The 15998-nt window shown below is 37.1% G+C and overlaps 1 long non-coding RNA gene across 2 annotated transcripts; it reads left to right on the top strand.

Annotated features, from left to right (window-relative positions):
- Window positions 1-53: 53 nt before the first annotated feature.
- Window positions 54-10588, top strand: LOC138823057 (uncharacterized). 2 transcript variants are annotated; one of them, XR_011370727.1, is made up of 5 exons: window positions 54-272; window positions 6485-6573; window positions 9795-9878; window positions 9960-10091; window positions 10201-10588. It is a non-coding gene; the product is annotated as an uncharacterized lncRNA (long non-coding RNA). The 2 variants fall into 2 exon arrangements; XR_011370726.1 differs by having other exon boundaries at window positions 9960-10588.
- The last annotated feature ends 5410 nt before the right edge of the window (window positions 10589-15998 follow it).

Here is a 15998-nt window from a genome sequence, read left to right as displayed (position 1 = left end):
GGCCCGCGGGGCCTACTAGCTGCAGGATTGATCCCAGGTTTAGGGAAGGAATGGGATGAGGTCTGAGTTTGGGTCTGAGCAAATGCTATTGAAAGCACGTGTATATGAAGGGATGAGGGATCTAACCGAAGACTGCTAGGTTCTGTAGAGTAGCATCTTGACTCAGGAGATCTTAAAAAATGAACTTCCAGTCATTTCATTAAGGTGAAGTTAAGTTTGAAACGGTTAGATAGATCAATAGGCGGAAAGCGCATTGAGCATCGTCTCAGAAGGTAACTGTCACTGCCCCATCTTCCCTTCCCCCAACTCTCTCAAAATAAAGACAGCAGTCATGATGGACAGACGTAGCTGCTTGTGGATGCTTTGTCCATCATGGTTGACTCTGGTTCAGGAGAAGGGCCGGATGACCCTAGAAAGTACTAATTCAACCTGGGAAACCTTCACTCTACATTGTAATGAGGGCAAGCGAAGAGTTCTTGTGAATGAGGAAGGGATCAGAATTTTCTGGTTTCCTAGTGGGTCTTGGCATTAGAAGTTGACATTGTAGCTTTGAGTAATAATAATCTGGTACAACTGAATAAATATGCATAGCCATAGAGAACTGTGCTAAGGATAGTTATAAAGTATTCAGTGGAGATTTAATGTAGGCCATCCATAGTAGTAGGCCCTCAGAAAATTCAAGTCACGTGTAAAGCAGACCTCCTTAAAAATTCAAGATAGATTGGTTCTCCATTCTAGAAGATAAAATTTGAGGATGTTTGATTCCCATATATGAAATGATATAGTACTTGGAAACATCCTTTTAAAGTTTATCTTACTATATGCTTTTAATGATCTCTAGATTGTTATGTCGAAAAAGGTTAAGTTTTATATAAATGGTTTGTTTTACTGTTCTGAAAATAACAAATTATTATTTTTGTTATTATTGTTATAATTGCTTTGAATAAACACATTTTTGAAAAAATAATTTCAACCAGTAGGTAGTTGAATCTGTGGATGTAATCTCAGCACTAAGGACTTTATACTTTATTTGAAGTAAAAGTAAGTGAGCAGGAGTTAATTAGACATAAATGGAAAAGAGAATACAAATATAACATCTCTATAAAGTTTAGTAGGACTGCATCATGGAAAAGCTGTATCATTCCAAAAGAAGCAGGAATTTAAGTGTGAAATATTATGAATGCAATGATTATTTAGAGCTCAGGATTCCCAGCTAAACATACCTGTGTGTAATTCTCAGTTCTGTCATTTTGTTGTTAGCATAACTGTAACCTTGAGGAATGTAACCTGACATACCTAAATCCTAATTTTCTTATCTGTAAAGGGAGACAAAAGGACTACCTAGTAAACCAGGCATGGTGTCATATTAGTGTAATATCAGAACCTGGGAGGTGGAGGCAGAGATAACCTGAGACAGCCTGTATAGTGAGTTCCAGGCCAGTTCTGGCATGAGACAGACCCTGTCTCAACTAATAAAAATTCCAGTTGCATACTGGTGGTTCCTGCCTATAATCCTAGCTATGTGGTAAGCTGAGATCTAAGAATCACAATTTGAAATCAGGCAGGGAAGTAAAATCTGTGATACTCTTATCTCCAATTAAGTACCAAAAGAGCTGTAAATAGATCTGTGGTGCAAATCATAGAGCACTAGCCTTGAGAAAAAAAAAAGCTCAAGGACAGGGCTTTGGCCCCAAATTCAATCCTCAGGACTGGCACAAAAATACATAAAATAAGATAAAAAATATTTAAAAATCTTTATTGAGTTAATGGAGTGTTGCATAAGGTATTGTAGAAGTGAATGGCCTGGCATACACACATTTAGTATGCAAAATTGAATGGAACAATGCATAAATTTATAAATAAAATGCTATTTCACTGGTAGTGATCTTCCAGTAGACACACAGTATTAGCGTTAGGAGGGAAGAAATTTTAGTCTGAATGACCCTTCAGGCAGCAAAATATCTGTTGCACTTTTCCAGTAATGAAAGTCTGAACCAGAATTTGAACTGGTGAAATAAAGGAAATTCCACACATCAAGCCATACTCAAATTACAACCTCTGCATGAGGAAGCTAAAAGTTGTTACCACCTGGGCTGGGAAGGTGGCTCAGTGGTAGAGCGCTTGCCTTGCATGCATAAGGCCCTGGGTTCGATTCCTCAGCACCACATAAGCAAAAAGAAAAAAGCCGGAAGTGGCACTGTGGCTCAAGTGGTAGAGCGCTAGCCTTGAGCTGAAGAGCTGAGGGACAGCGCCCAGGCCCAGAGTTCAGGCCCCACAACCGGACCAAAAAAATAATAAATAAACAAAAAATAAGCTCTCTTAAAAGTTGTTACCACCTAGCAAAAAAAACATGGAAATTTCTATAAATATGTGAATGTGAATCTGAACAGTCTATTGAAAATGTCAAAAAAAAAGATTTTAAAATGATAGACTAGCATGGAATAGAAAACACCAGAAGCCTAAGTTCATGGATAGTTCATCTATTCCTGTGTTCATTCAGTAACTATTTCCTTAACATTGCTATGTGCTATACACTGAACTATAAACTGTGTGTGCAGAAAGGTAAATAAATCATAGTCCCTGCTCTTAACAAACTAACCATTTAGTAGAAAAAAAACAACTTGATATGTAAAATAATGGAGAAATGCACTACAGTAGAAGCATGTAGAAGTATAGCAGAGGTATGGAAAAAATGGGAGAAAAATAGAAGGTACTGAGAATACTCAAATGTGTAGTATATTCATAGAGACATAATGACTGTAAGATGAATGATAGTCACAACACTCACTGATGCATCTTGCAGGGCCCATGCTACAGGTAGTATGAGATGGTTAAAATCATGATATGTCCTGCTTCAAACCATTCCTAATGACATTAACATCCAGAGTCCTACCTGTAGTTTTCCAAGCTCCACCTGTCTTGGATCTGATTTCACCTCTCCTATCATTGTCTTCTTCCTTTGCCTATTCTCTTGTGCCAATAACACAAGACTAGAATTAGTCTTGATCATCCTTCAGCTGAGCAGTTGTACTCTTCACCTTCCTGTCCTCTCTGCTCTTCATAACATGACTCCTGCCTTCATTTCACATGTCTTTTCTCAGATTTAACATTCTAGCCTCCAGCTCTGAGGCCTTGCCAGGATACCACTCAGTCTATGAATACCCTGCCCCAGAGTACTCACTCCCTAAATTATTTTCCAGTACATAGTATTTGTCATTTCATGAAATTATACTTATCTGCTTCTTGATCATCTCTGTTTTCATCTAAAATCTCATGAACCCAGATACTTTGTCTAATTCACATCAGCTTCTGCAGTGCCTCAAAACATAATAAATGTAATGATTTTTAAACAGACTAATAATAACAATGAAATCTTAGTAGACAGAGTAAGGAGAGCATTTTACAGATAATTCCTAAACTGATGCACAAGTTTTTCTGTTCACTTTAATCTGATGATAGCTAAGAATGACTGGTATTGAAGTTACAAAGATTTTTGTTTATGAGGCAGGGTTGATTTCTGGGTTTTGAGGTAAGAATAGGCTGTACCTGTGCCTAGCTTTGAAATAGGTCACTTTCACAATTGGTACTTTTTCTAAGTGCTTGACTGTCTCAAAATGTCCTGAATTTACCTCCAGTACTTCCAGAGCCTGCCTACCCACTGCGTTATTTCTAATAGCTGCTAAACTTAGCCTGAAGACTTTATAGCTTCAGGCTAATTCTATGAAAAACTGAGGAGCTTACAGGACCACTACTGAAATTAAGAAACAATTTACCACATATTAACTTATGAGCTAGAGGGAATCATGTAAAACAATATATTCTTAAAAGTATAAAAACAAACCTCCTGAGATGAAACATTTGAAAAACAGTTTACAAGTTTATCCTTCTCTATATATTGTAAAGATTGAAAAAAATATACAAAAACAAAACCCACCAGCTGACTAGTTCTTAAAAGTTATTTCCAGCTGGGTGCCAGTGCTCATGCCTAATAATCCTAGCTACTCAGAGACTGAGATCTGAAGATTGTGGTTTGAAGCCATCCCTGGCAGGAAAGTCCGTGAGACTTCTATCTCTAATAAACTACGCAGAAAAAAACCCAGAGGCTCAAATGGTAGAGAGATAGGCTTAAGCAAATGAAGCTGAAGGATAGCACTGAGACCCTGAGTTCAAGCCCTAGGACTGTCAAGAAAAAATAAAGAAAGAGAAAGGAAGGAAGGAAGGAAGGAAGGAAGGAAGAAAGAAAGAAAGAAAGAAAGAAAGAAAGAAAGAAAGAAAGAAAGAAAGAAAGAAAGGAAGGAAGGAAGGAAGAAAGAAAGAAAGAAAGAAAGAAAGAAAGAAAGAGAAAGAAAGGAAAGAAAGAAGGAAGGAAGGAAGGAAGAAAGAAAGAAAGAAGGAAGGAAGGAAGGAAGGAAGGAAGGAAGGAAGGAAGGAAGGAAGGAAGGAAGGGAGGGAGGGAGGGAGGAAGGAAGGGAGGGAGGGAGGAAGGAAGGAAGGGAGGAAGGAAGGAAGGAAAAGAAAAGAAAAAAGTTATTTCCACAGGTTCTGGTGGCTCATGCTTGTAATCCTAGCTACTCAGGAAGCTGAGATCTGAGGACTGTGGTTTAAGGCCAGTTCAGGCAGGAAAGTCAGGGACACTCTTATTTCTAATTTACTGCAAAAGCCAAATGGAGCTGCCATGAGCTTAAAAGGCTAAAGGATAACAAGTAGGATCAGAGTCTTGCTTCTCTAGAAATGAGAAACCGTTTTCATTTAGATTCAAGACTGAAGAGTATGAAGGTCACACCTCTTGGCTTCCTGGTCTCTAACACTCAGCCTCTGTAGAGAGGGACTTACTTACCTGGTTAGTAGATTTGGGAAACAATTGCACGCACACGTTTGGCCCAGAACCTTCTAGATGCTGGTTAAATGCTGCCTACTGTCAGAGAGCATGCATGCTGAGCTATCCTCTATTATAGGATAGTAAGTGCAGTGATGATAGAATGGCAGTTTTCTGTGTATTAGCCCTATTGTAAGCACTGAACAAACTTCTCTGTACAAACTTTAACTATAATTATTAACCTGGTTTTACAGTTAAGGAAACTGAGGCTTACTGAGTCTCCCGGCTAATAAATGTTCCGCGGCTAATAAATGTTTGAATGGTCCCCCAGAGGAACCATTTTGAGAATGTGAAATGTATCTAAGGCAGCTGAGAAACTAAATTTTAGTTCTAGTGAATGTTAGTTACTTTAAGTTTAAATTTAAATGTTCTTCCATGTGAGACCTGACGATTTCAACAAAGGCATGACTTAATGGCCCCTAAAATCCATTTTTACAGCAACAGCTATGATTTTGAACACTGTCAATTTTAATTTTAAGCCTTAGAAAGAGTAAAAGGCATTACTCCTACTGGGTAGATGTAATGGGATGGCACAAGAAAAAAAAGGGAAGCTGTGTTTTCAATGACCTAGTTGAGTCCTCCACGTTCAAAGTACCAGTCACATTGTTCTGGCCCTGCCATCTGCTTGTCAGAGCCAAGAAACCCTCAGAGCGTTGCGCAGAACCGTGTTTGTCCCAGAGTAGAAAGCAACGTAAGCAAAGTCATGAACTGCTTCATTAGTGACCCACACCAGAGATCCAGAGCTAATCATCGCTTCCTTGCTTGAAATCCTCCCCTTTGTAAATTCATCGTGATTTTTTTTTCACTTTTGATGATGCTTCTTTGGGGCATACTCAACATGTTCTCTCACAAATGAGTGCTGGTGTTCAGTTTCAGTGACCTGTGTCCAATGTCAGCATCCGTTGGGATGATCATAGCGAGTAACCTTATCTGATCAACCCATGATTCTTGGAGATTAAGAGTCTCCTGGAATTTTCTGCCTGAGTTGACTTTTGAACTATGATTTTTCAGATCTCAGCGACGGAGTAGCTAGGATTACAGGTGCGAGCCACCAGCGCTTGGTTTACCCTGGGATTTGGGGTATTTCATTTTTGTGCCAACTTCAGGGCTGTATAGTTTATACTTTTCAGTAGTAATTTTGAAACTTGGAGATGCTGGGTTCAGAACTTCCATTCTTTCTGCCATCATGGTCCTCCAAATCTACCATGTGACAGCTTTTTTTGTGGCTTCAGATAGATTTGACTTTATTTTTGTCTGGAACTTCTAGTTCTAAGTTAGAATTAGAATCACTGGAAGCGTTCTTTCTCTGGCCCTCCTCCCCACAAGGACCATAGCGACTAGTAACATTTGTTCAGAGTCTGTATCTTAGTGACCGGAAATTTCAGTCTCACAGAAATTAAAGTATCAAATAAAATCTGCTCTAGAGATGGAATACATGCCTATCTCTTTTTTTTTTTTTGGTAGAATACTGGGAATCTAAATCATGCAATTTAAAAACACATATTCATTAACTTTATATAAAAATCTATGGTCAGTATCATAGATAGATAGATAGATAGATAGACAGACAGACAGACAGATACTTTCTTTTTGGAATTTTCCTTGCAGAAACATTTTATGGCAGTAGATGTACTGCAACCACAGTACCCCGGCCTATGAGGGCAGATGTAGCTGTCGGAATTCTGGAGTTCAGCAAGGTATGTAAATGATGGCTAATGCTTTAAAGATCTGCAGCTGCTTTATTTTCATCATTCTATAGATTCTGGTAATAACCTTTTCATATTTTCAAGGTTATCTCTAGAAGATATAAGCAGTCTTTTCAAAGTTGCCATCAAGAGATTGTAAACTGCTACGGAGAGTACGATTTTATATCCTAGCCTTAGAAGTGATTCATTTTGGGAGAACATGTATCTTTGACAAGTGATATTTAGAATGCTCATTGTTTCTGTCTCTTTAAATTTAATGGTATTTTAAACCATTGTTTTAATTTATTTTTTGTCTATCCCACATTTTTCTTCCAGAAGCTGCTGTTTTTTCTTTTTTCTTCCTTCCTTCCTTCCTTCCTTCCTTCCTTCCTTCCTTCCTTCCTTCCTTCCTTCCTTCCTTCCTTCATTTCTGTTTCTTATCCTTTCTTTCGTTCTTAGCCTTTCTTTCTTTCCTTCTTTCTTTCTTTCTCTTTCCCTCTCTTTCTTTCTTTCTTTCTTTCCTTCCTTCCTTCCTTCCTTCCTTCCTTCCTTCCTTCCTTCCTTCCTTCCTTCTTCCTCCTTTCTTTCTTCCTTCTTTCCTCTCTTTCTCTCTTTCTGTCTTCTCTTCATTCATTCTTTCTCACTTTCTTCCTTTCTTTCTACCTCCTTCCCCCTTCTTTTTCTGTCATCTTCTCCTCCCCTTCCCCCTTCCTCTTCTCCTCCCCCTCTGCCTCCAACTCCTCCTCCTCCTCCTCTTCCTCCTTTTTTGGGGTCATTCCTGAGGCCTTGGGTGCTATCCCTGAGCTTTTATGCTCAAGGCAAGTATTCTACTACCTGAGTACTTCTGAATGTCTACTTCCTGAGCTTCACTTCTAGCATTTTGGTGATCAATTGGAGGGAAGCGTCTCATGGACTTTCCTGCCCAAGCTAACTTTGAACCACAATCCTCAGTTCTCAGCCTCCTGGGTAGCTAGTATTGTAGGCATGAGCCACTTGTGCCCAGCCCCTTCCATTCTTCTTCTTTCTTATTACCCAAGATTAGATGTACAGGAGAAATTGTTTCATATCCACACATGTATATAATATATTTCAATCACCCACCCCCTTTAATACTTTCCCTTCCTCCTTTTCATTCACAAAAGTTTTAAATTTTCAACCAGACAGATACTTCAGAGGATTTTACTCATCACCAGCTGTTGTTTTGAGGGTGGTGACTAGGACTAAGGGCTTTGCTTAGTAGATAGGCACTCTACTACTTGAGCCATACCACCAGTCCGTCTTTGGTTTCTAAAATGTGTTAAGAAATTTTCCCTTCAATAGCTGAAAAGTCTTGCCCATGATTTTCAGAGACTTGCAGTTACAATTAGCTTATTCTACTTTCAGAAACATACAATTTTTTCTTAACTGCACAAAACATAAATATTGTATGAAATTATATTAATAGTTATTTTCCTGAGGACATGTAATTATTTCATTTATGAAATCATACTTGGAATACATTTAAATGCAAGTGATTTCTCAAAATAATGTTATACACATAAACAGAAGATGGAAGAATTTGCTAATTTGTATCTGCAGTTTACATTGATGGATTTTTTTCATTGGATTTGCCCAATTTCATTGACATAGGCAACAATATTCTTGCTTCCACCAATGAAAATAACACAAATTTTGCATACACAAATTCAATCTAAAAGGGAATAATTAGCCAGTATTTCTAGGTATATTTTTTAAGTTTGACAATCATTTGCTGTGTGACTTTAGGAAATATGTACATTTGTTTAAACTTTTCTGGACACACACACACACAAAACATGACCCAGAAGCTAAATTAGCAAAATTTTCAATGCACATTAAATCATACTGCTTGTATGCCTACAAGTAGTGTCCTAAACTAATTTAAGCTTATTAAATTTATAGTTTTCACTGGAGAAATGCAAGACATATTCCCAATGATTGATTATACTTCCCAACCAAGACCAAAATTACTTCAAGTTCTCAACTTGGAAAAGATGGAGAGAAGAAAAAGCAATGTGTGTCTTGGGGATAGCTGGAGTGGGGAGGTTATGCTTTAGTGAGAGAAAAAGAAATGTTGTTGCAGACATCAAACATGTTTTCAGTTTCATGAGTAGTTTCCCCAACTGGGTAAAGAGGTGCTCTAAGTCAGTAAATGACCTATTTTGTATTTTTCCATCTTCAGTTTTAAGTGCAATGAGAACAAGATGGTTAACATTGTATAAATACTAAATGAATAGACAAATAAAACAGGAAGAGATGATGATACTGTTGATGGACAGTTTAAGAATACAAAAGCATAGAATAGCCAGGTACCAGGTGACTCACACCTGTAATCCTAGCTACTCAAGAGGCTGAGATCTGAGGATCACGGTCCAAAGCCAGCTTGGGCAGGAATGTCCGTGAGACTCTTATCTCCAATTAGCTACCAGAAAACAAGAAGTGAAGCTGTGGCTCAAGTGGTAGAACATTAACTTTGAGCTGAAGAATTCAGAGACAGCACCCAGGCCCAGAGGTCAAGCTCCACAACAAAAAAGAAAGCAAAGAGTGTTAGGTAAGATTTGAAGAACTGGTCAGCAAGCTTGGCCTTTTAGGAAATGAGAGCTGCTAAGGGTATCCTTGAACACTTGGTTTGGTTTGAAGTGAAGGAGTGAGTTTGTGGGGAAGACAAAACAGAGTTTGATCAATAGGAATCTGTCATGTGCAGGGTGCTTTTGTACATCACCTACAGTTTTAGCAAGTAAATGGTGGGCTTCACCAGCTGGTATGTGGCATTGCTTTAGAGAATGGATTTGATGTAGGTAATACCAGGTTTAAGAAAATCAGTCAGAGGAGTGACAGAGAGTGGTTTTGTTGGTGGTAGCAGTGGTTTTTTTGTTTTGTTCGTTTTGTGTGTGTGTCTTTGTGTCTGTGTGTGTGTGTGTACTGGGGTTCAAACTCAGATCTAGCTGTTCCTTAGCTTTTTCACTCAAGACTTGTGTTCTGCTTCAGCCGCAACTCCACTTCTAGCTTTTTGGTGGTTAATCAGAGTTGAAGGTGTTATGAACTTTCTCGCCCAGGCAAGCTTCAAATTGTGATCCTTAGATCTGAGCCTCCTGAGTAGCTAGGGTTGCAGTGCCTGGCTGACAAGCTATTTTATTGTTCAACAATTGGAAGTTTAGGAGTGGAAATAAGATCTTGTAAAGACCTCCCATATCTCCATTTTCTTTATATTCCAGTGGGAACCATTTGCCTACCTGCAGTCCTACCTTTGACCTGGAATGTGAAAACAAGTTGGTCCATAGTCAGAACTAATTAAAAAGGTACATGTGAGAAACCAGCCTTGCTTTCTCTCTCAATCTGACTTTATGCTCTAAATTTAATTGTCTGTTGCTTTTTCTCAGTTCCCTCCAGTTTTTCACTAAGATCAGAGGATGTCTGTTGCCAAGTGGCCTTGGTGCAGAACTATACAACTCTACAATTCAGTGTCAATGAGGGCACAGAATCATCTCTGGGAAGACACAACTAGGTTTCAGGTGTGCAGGATTCCAGTTTAGTCTTGACTTCCTTGCTGGACATTTTGTGTTGTTTAGAAACTACGCCCGCACCTGCCGATCTCTCCTGAATCCTTTGTTTTATCCCTAGACCTCAATCTCCTGACCCTTGCCTAGAACCCCGACTTGGAAGACCATATTGATGACCTGCTTGGATTTCCAGCCTTAACCTTCTCCTTGAAACCCAGCTCAGCTTCTACTGACTGAAGGAGATTTTCCAATTTTAGGGGGAAATGCTAAGTTTCCATTCAAATTTCAGTTAGGAGAAATACTTCATTTTTTTCAATTGTACTTAGACATCATAGATTTAAAAGTCCAAACTACTACCATGGAACATGTTGCAATTGTTTTAAGAAATGAGGGGAGATGAAGCAGAGAGACAGAGACAGGGGTGAGTTATGTATATCTGGCAGGTAGGTAGGTATGGAAATGTCACAATGAAAGCCTCCCCTTACACAATTAATATGTGCTAAAAAATCTTTTTAAAAGTTCAAATTACCTATATTGTTACTAATATCTGATTTTGTCAGATAGGTAAGCTTCCTCTGTAATTAGTCAGTCTCTACTATTTGATGTTTCCTCAGAAGTATTTTCTAAATTATAAACCAAAAATCCAGTATTCGGATATGTATGAACCCTCTTTCTATAATAGTTTCACTATATGACACATTGTACTAATTACCTACCTTTTTAAAAAATGACAGTAGATATGTAAGAGATACATGTGTGTGTATGTATATGTAACCACAATGGATTGGGAAATCTACTACTATGATTTTAATAAGCAATACATACCTTTTCCAGGAAATGTTTATGTAGTATATCTTTTCAATACCCTTTTTTCTTAATCTTTCAGTTTCCTTGCATTTTATCTTTATGTTTATCTTATTAGAAGTACACAGTGGGCCTAGTTATTATGACTGGATGAGATAATAACCTTTTGTCCTTCGGTGTATGTGTGTGTGTTCACTGGGGCTTGAATTCAGGGCCCTGCACTCTCACTTGCTCAGAGATAGTGCTCTACCACTTGAGCCATGCTTCCAGTCTAACTTTTGCCTTTTAATTGGAAAAACTACAGCATTTTTACTTCAGTTAATAGCTGATATGTTTGGGTTTAACTTTGGTTTTTTTGGTGTTTGTTAGGTACTTATATAATTTATTCTCTGTATGTCAATCTGTTGCTCCAGCTGATTTAAAATTACTGTAGGAGGATCCCTTCATTATAAATACAAATATCCTCAGAAACATAGAACTTCTAGCAAACATAAAAACATCCCCTGAATAAGGTAGGATGTATAATGGAAGAGTGAATAGACCAGAATTAGAGAAACAATGGCTAGGCAGCTGTTAAGGGGTCAAGAAAATCTTAAGAAAGAGTTATTGTTAATTCAACTCCAGTACTGGAGAGGCTAAATGATAGCTAAGCAAGGCCAAAGATCAAACTCTGTACCCTGAAATTCATATCTATGGTGTCAGGTATTTGTGTCAGCCAGCCTGTGCTGAGGAAACTTTAATCATCACCACATCATAGCTGAAAGTTTTTATCCTCACAGACAACCAAGTGGAGCAGCTACTCAGCTCTGAATGAGAAGGAGCTATCATACATGAATGAGCTCCGAAAAAGTAAGCATGGCAGCTTCTTGGAAACAAGTCTCACCTGCCAAGTGGAATACATAAAAATAAACAATGATGGTTAAGCTCTGGTATTGATTTTACATAGTCATTCAAGCCCAAATTCTACAGAGTAAGACATGTCACCTGGAGAAGACCACCATCTGGAAAGCAGGGAGCAATCCTCTTCCTAAAGAGGCAAGGGGTGAAAGAATAAATGTTTGTCAAGCAACGGTCTCACCAATCTCAGTGCCTAACTAGAAATTGCTTTACCAAGCCCATCACTTTCTGTAATTTCTGTTCATGCAGCAAAAAAATGTTATCCTTGGGCTTCAGGGCCTTCTTACTTGGATCTTCATGAATGTTTAAATGAAACTGGGAAAACAACTGGGTCCTTTCTTTGTAAATTCAGCCTGCAATAGATGACTGGTATATATTTCAGAGCTTGAAAAAAATGTATATGAGGTATTTGACTCCTTTACTCCCACTGTCCTCCTAGAACAGGAAATTCTGTAGGACTCTTCAGGGATAGCACTCAATAATTCCACCTAGGTTCTGTTAAATGGAGGAAGTTGTTCCTGATCTTTAGGAGTTTTGCAATTATAGTCTGAAATTTTACTATTTTAAAATTGATCAATAGGATTGATATTAGGACAGTAGAAATTCAGAATATAAAGCTTGGTATGGTTGTTCATGTCTTTCATCCCATATGCTAGAGGCTGAAGCAGAAGGGTCTGGAGTTCAAAGCCAGCCTGAACTATTAGTGAGACTCTGCTTAGAAAATAAAAATAACCAAAAAGAGAAAAATCAGAATGTAAATCTATGGTAATCACTTTAAATAATTTTTTTACCTTTTGATTTATGTCCATTTATATGCTTTAAAGATTTCTAAAAACAATTTACATAATTATTTCAAGGGTATAGCATTATAATGAATACATGCACGCCATGTGACACAACCAACTCAGAGTAATTGACATGCTATTAATTGTAATATTAGAGAAATGCAACAAATTCACAAGATACTAGAATATTATTTTAGAGAAAAAGATGAAGGCACTTCCACAAATGTACTCACAGATGTAATAATGCATAAAAGTTTCTGTTTGCTAAGCATATAAACAAAAACCTCTGCAGACAAGAAACTCTTGATAAAGATGATTCGGTGAGATATACATACAAATAAAACAAAGTCCTCTAAGTCTAATGAATATATATGTGTATGTGTGTATGTGTGTGTGTCTATAACAAACCAAAAGTATAAACTGAGGTAACAAATCAGCCATAAGACTGGAGCGGCTACTAACAATGATGAAAGTTTTATCACTAACAGTCATATAAAAGGATTTTGCACAGGTCCTTCAAAAGAAATGAAAAACAGTAAGAACAAATAAATGTTTTACATCAATATTGAAAATGGCATTATATATATATATATATTTCTTGTTGTTATTATAAAGGTGATATACAGAAGGGTTACATTTATGTAAGTCAGGTAATGAGTACACTTCTTTTTCTTTTTGGAAAATGGTAGATATTTTTTAATTGTGTATAACAACAAAACAAATACAGTGTTGAAAGGGGTGACCTTCATCTAGATGCATTGTATTCATCAACTGCTTTGCTGAATGGAAACTTCCTTTGTACAATTACTTGTGATACTTTTTTAAAGGGTAGAAAATAAACTCAAGAAAAGTTTTAATGAGAGGCAAAACCTCATCGATGTGGAAAGTAACTCATTGTAATCAGAGCACAATTTACTACCTAGACAAAAATTCAAAGCATCAAAGAAACTGGGGTACCTAGAAGAGGCAGATAGAAGAGAAATCATAGGAAGGAAGGATGAAGAAAAAGGAGGGGGAGGGAGGGAAAAAGGAGAGGGGAGGAAGAGAAAGAATTTGGGGAGAAGTGGAAATGTCAGACTCAGGACCATTACTACCTTTAAATCTCACGTCTCTGTTACTGATATTATTACATGAATTTTTTTCTTTCCTTTCAAAAATATTTCAAAAATTTATCCAGATTTCATATGTGCTACTGGAAAGGTTTCTCTGAAGAATAAACATTTAGGACAATATTAAGTCTAAGGAGAAATTTTGATTTTTATACTGCCATACAATATTTCAAATATTGTTGTTGCTGTTGGTCTGTAAAACTCAATATTATTCAAAAGGTATTCTGCTTCAAGATTACACACACACACACACACACACACACACACACACACACACACACACACACACAATTTATAAAATATAATACAGAAAACAATACACACTCAATTTATAAAATATAATACAGAAAACAATCCTGTTTTTTATTCTATCCAAGTCTTTTCTTCCCCTACCATGGGGAAGGGACCTATAGCCCATTACAGGGTACATTAATACAAAGAATTTGGGGAAGAAAATTATTTTGTCAATATTCAAATTTTATCTTACTCAGTTTAGTTCTTTGTTTCTTTAAAAAACACTATTCCAAATGCAAAGTATAAGCATATTTTATTCACACTTTCACATGTTCAATAAGGTCAAGATACAGGGATCAATAAAATTCTTGCTATTGTCTTCCTTCTTCAAAACAATAGCTTTTTGTTAAAGTTATGATATAAAGTTATGATATAAAGTTGATATAGCACCCCCCCCATCTTATTTCTGTCATTAGCCACAGTTTGGGTCATTCTTCAATCACAAATGAGTTTGAAATCTTCCTCTTTCACCAAAATGAGTGTACTGGCTTTCCAGTTCTTTGGGCACATTACTTGCAATTCTCTCCACCACCTTTGTAGGCCATTTTTGTAGTTCCATGCCCCAAGATATTCATTACCAGTAACTGCACCATCACGGAAATTTCTATAGTGTGCATCTCACACCCTAACCTGTTTACTTAGCTTTCGAAGTCTCTGCCAGTTCAACTACTCTAATGGTACACTCTGTCCAATTCTTTGATTTCAGCCAATCTACCTTTCCAACATGACTGTTTTCTTCTTTCTTTTCATTTACTTAGGGACAATGGTCATCATTTTCAAGCAAATATCACAGAAATATTTTGCTTTCTCTTTTTCATGTGCACAGAATAGAAAATAAACCACATTCTTGAGCACAACTATCATTGTTCTATTTGTTTCTGGTCAGTAAAGGAGAAAAATGTATCTTCATGTAACTCATGAGTGAATAATTGGATGCTACAACAATCATAACTAAAATATTAAGCTGGTATTTAAAAGTGCCCAGAAGTCCTTTTTGATTTGACCAAAAGTTCTACTTATAAGTCTTTTTTTTATAAATAGCTCCTTTATAACTTTTGATAGCACTGCTTCACAGCTCTTGGTTCTTACCTCTCTTTATGTGATTTTTTAAAAAAATACTTGAATTATTTAAACATAGTCAAAGCAATACAATCAGGAAACTAACAAAGCCATTTCTCTATGCATATACTGGATAAGTTGATAACTATCTTGTCTTCCTTTCTTTCTTGTTAAGTAACTTCTTATACCTTGAATCCTCCTGTTTTCACATGTATGATAACTTAATACCCTTTGCCTTAACTCCATATATTACTTTGCTTTCTGTTCTGTTTGTTCCCTTTTATTTTGTCTTTCACTACCTTGTTCCCAGTTCACTCTTGAACCTACTGAAGTGAGGCTTCTTTTCCCACTAAATTTATTAACATTGATTGTTAAAGTTTTCCAGGTTATTAGATGTAATGAGCTCTACATTACTCCATTCGTTACTGGGCTCTCAGCACTGCTACATGCCATGGGCCACACTCTACTTCATGAAATATTTCTGGTTTCAAGGACACACCTTGCTTCTGTTTTTCTCTTGGCTTTCAACTTTACAGTCTCAGAATCCTTTGCAGATTTCCACAGTTCTAACTAGCCTCTAGCACTGGAGTTTTCAAAGCTTCTCTTTGATGTCATGCACAGTCTTTGCAAGTATCTAGTATACCTTTTAAAAAGCCTATGGAATCAAGCTTACGTGTCCATCAATAATGAATTGATAAAGAAATGTGATGCATGTGTATAATGGAGTGTTATTTAGCCATAAAAATTATGCAATTATGAAATTATGCAATATGTGGAAAAAATGGATAGAACGAGGGATCATGATGTTAAACAAAATAAAGCAGGCTGAAAAACACAAATATCACTTATGCTCTCTCATAACCCTAAAAATATAGATTGAATAGAAATGAGTGAAGCAGAAGGTATGACAATGGGAACGAAAGAAAGAGAAGGAAAGAAAGAAGTGAAGGTGAAATAAAGGAAGTGGATTA

This window comes from Dipodomys merriami, unplaced genomic scaffold, assembly GCF_024711535.1.
Source record: "Dipodomys merriami isolate MVZ:Mamm:240054 unplaced genomic scaffold, mDipMer1.0.p SCAF_12, whole genome shotgun sequence".
Classification (NCBI taxonomy): domain Eukaryota; kingdom Metazoa; phylum Chordata; class Mammalia; order Rodentia; family Heteromyidae; genus Dipodomys; species Dipodomys merriami.
Note: the sequence above shows the minus strand (reverse complement) of the source record. Positions and strands in the feature narration are given on the sequence as shown.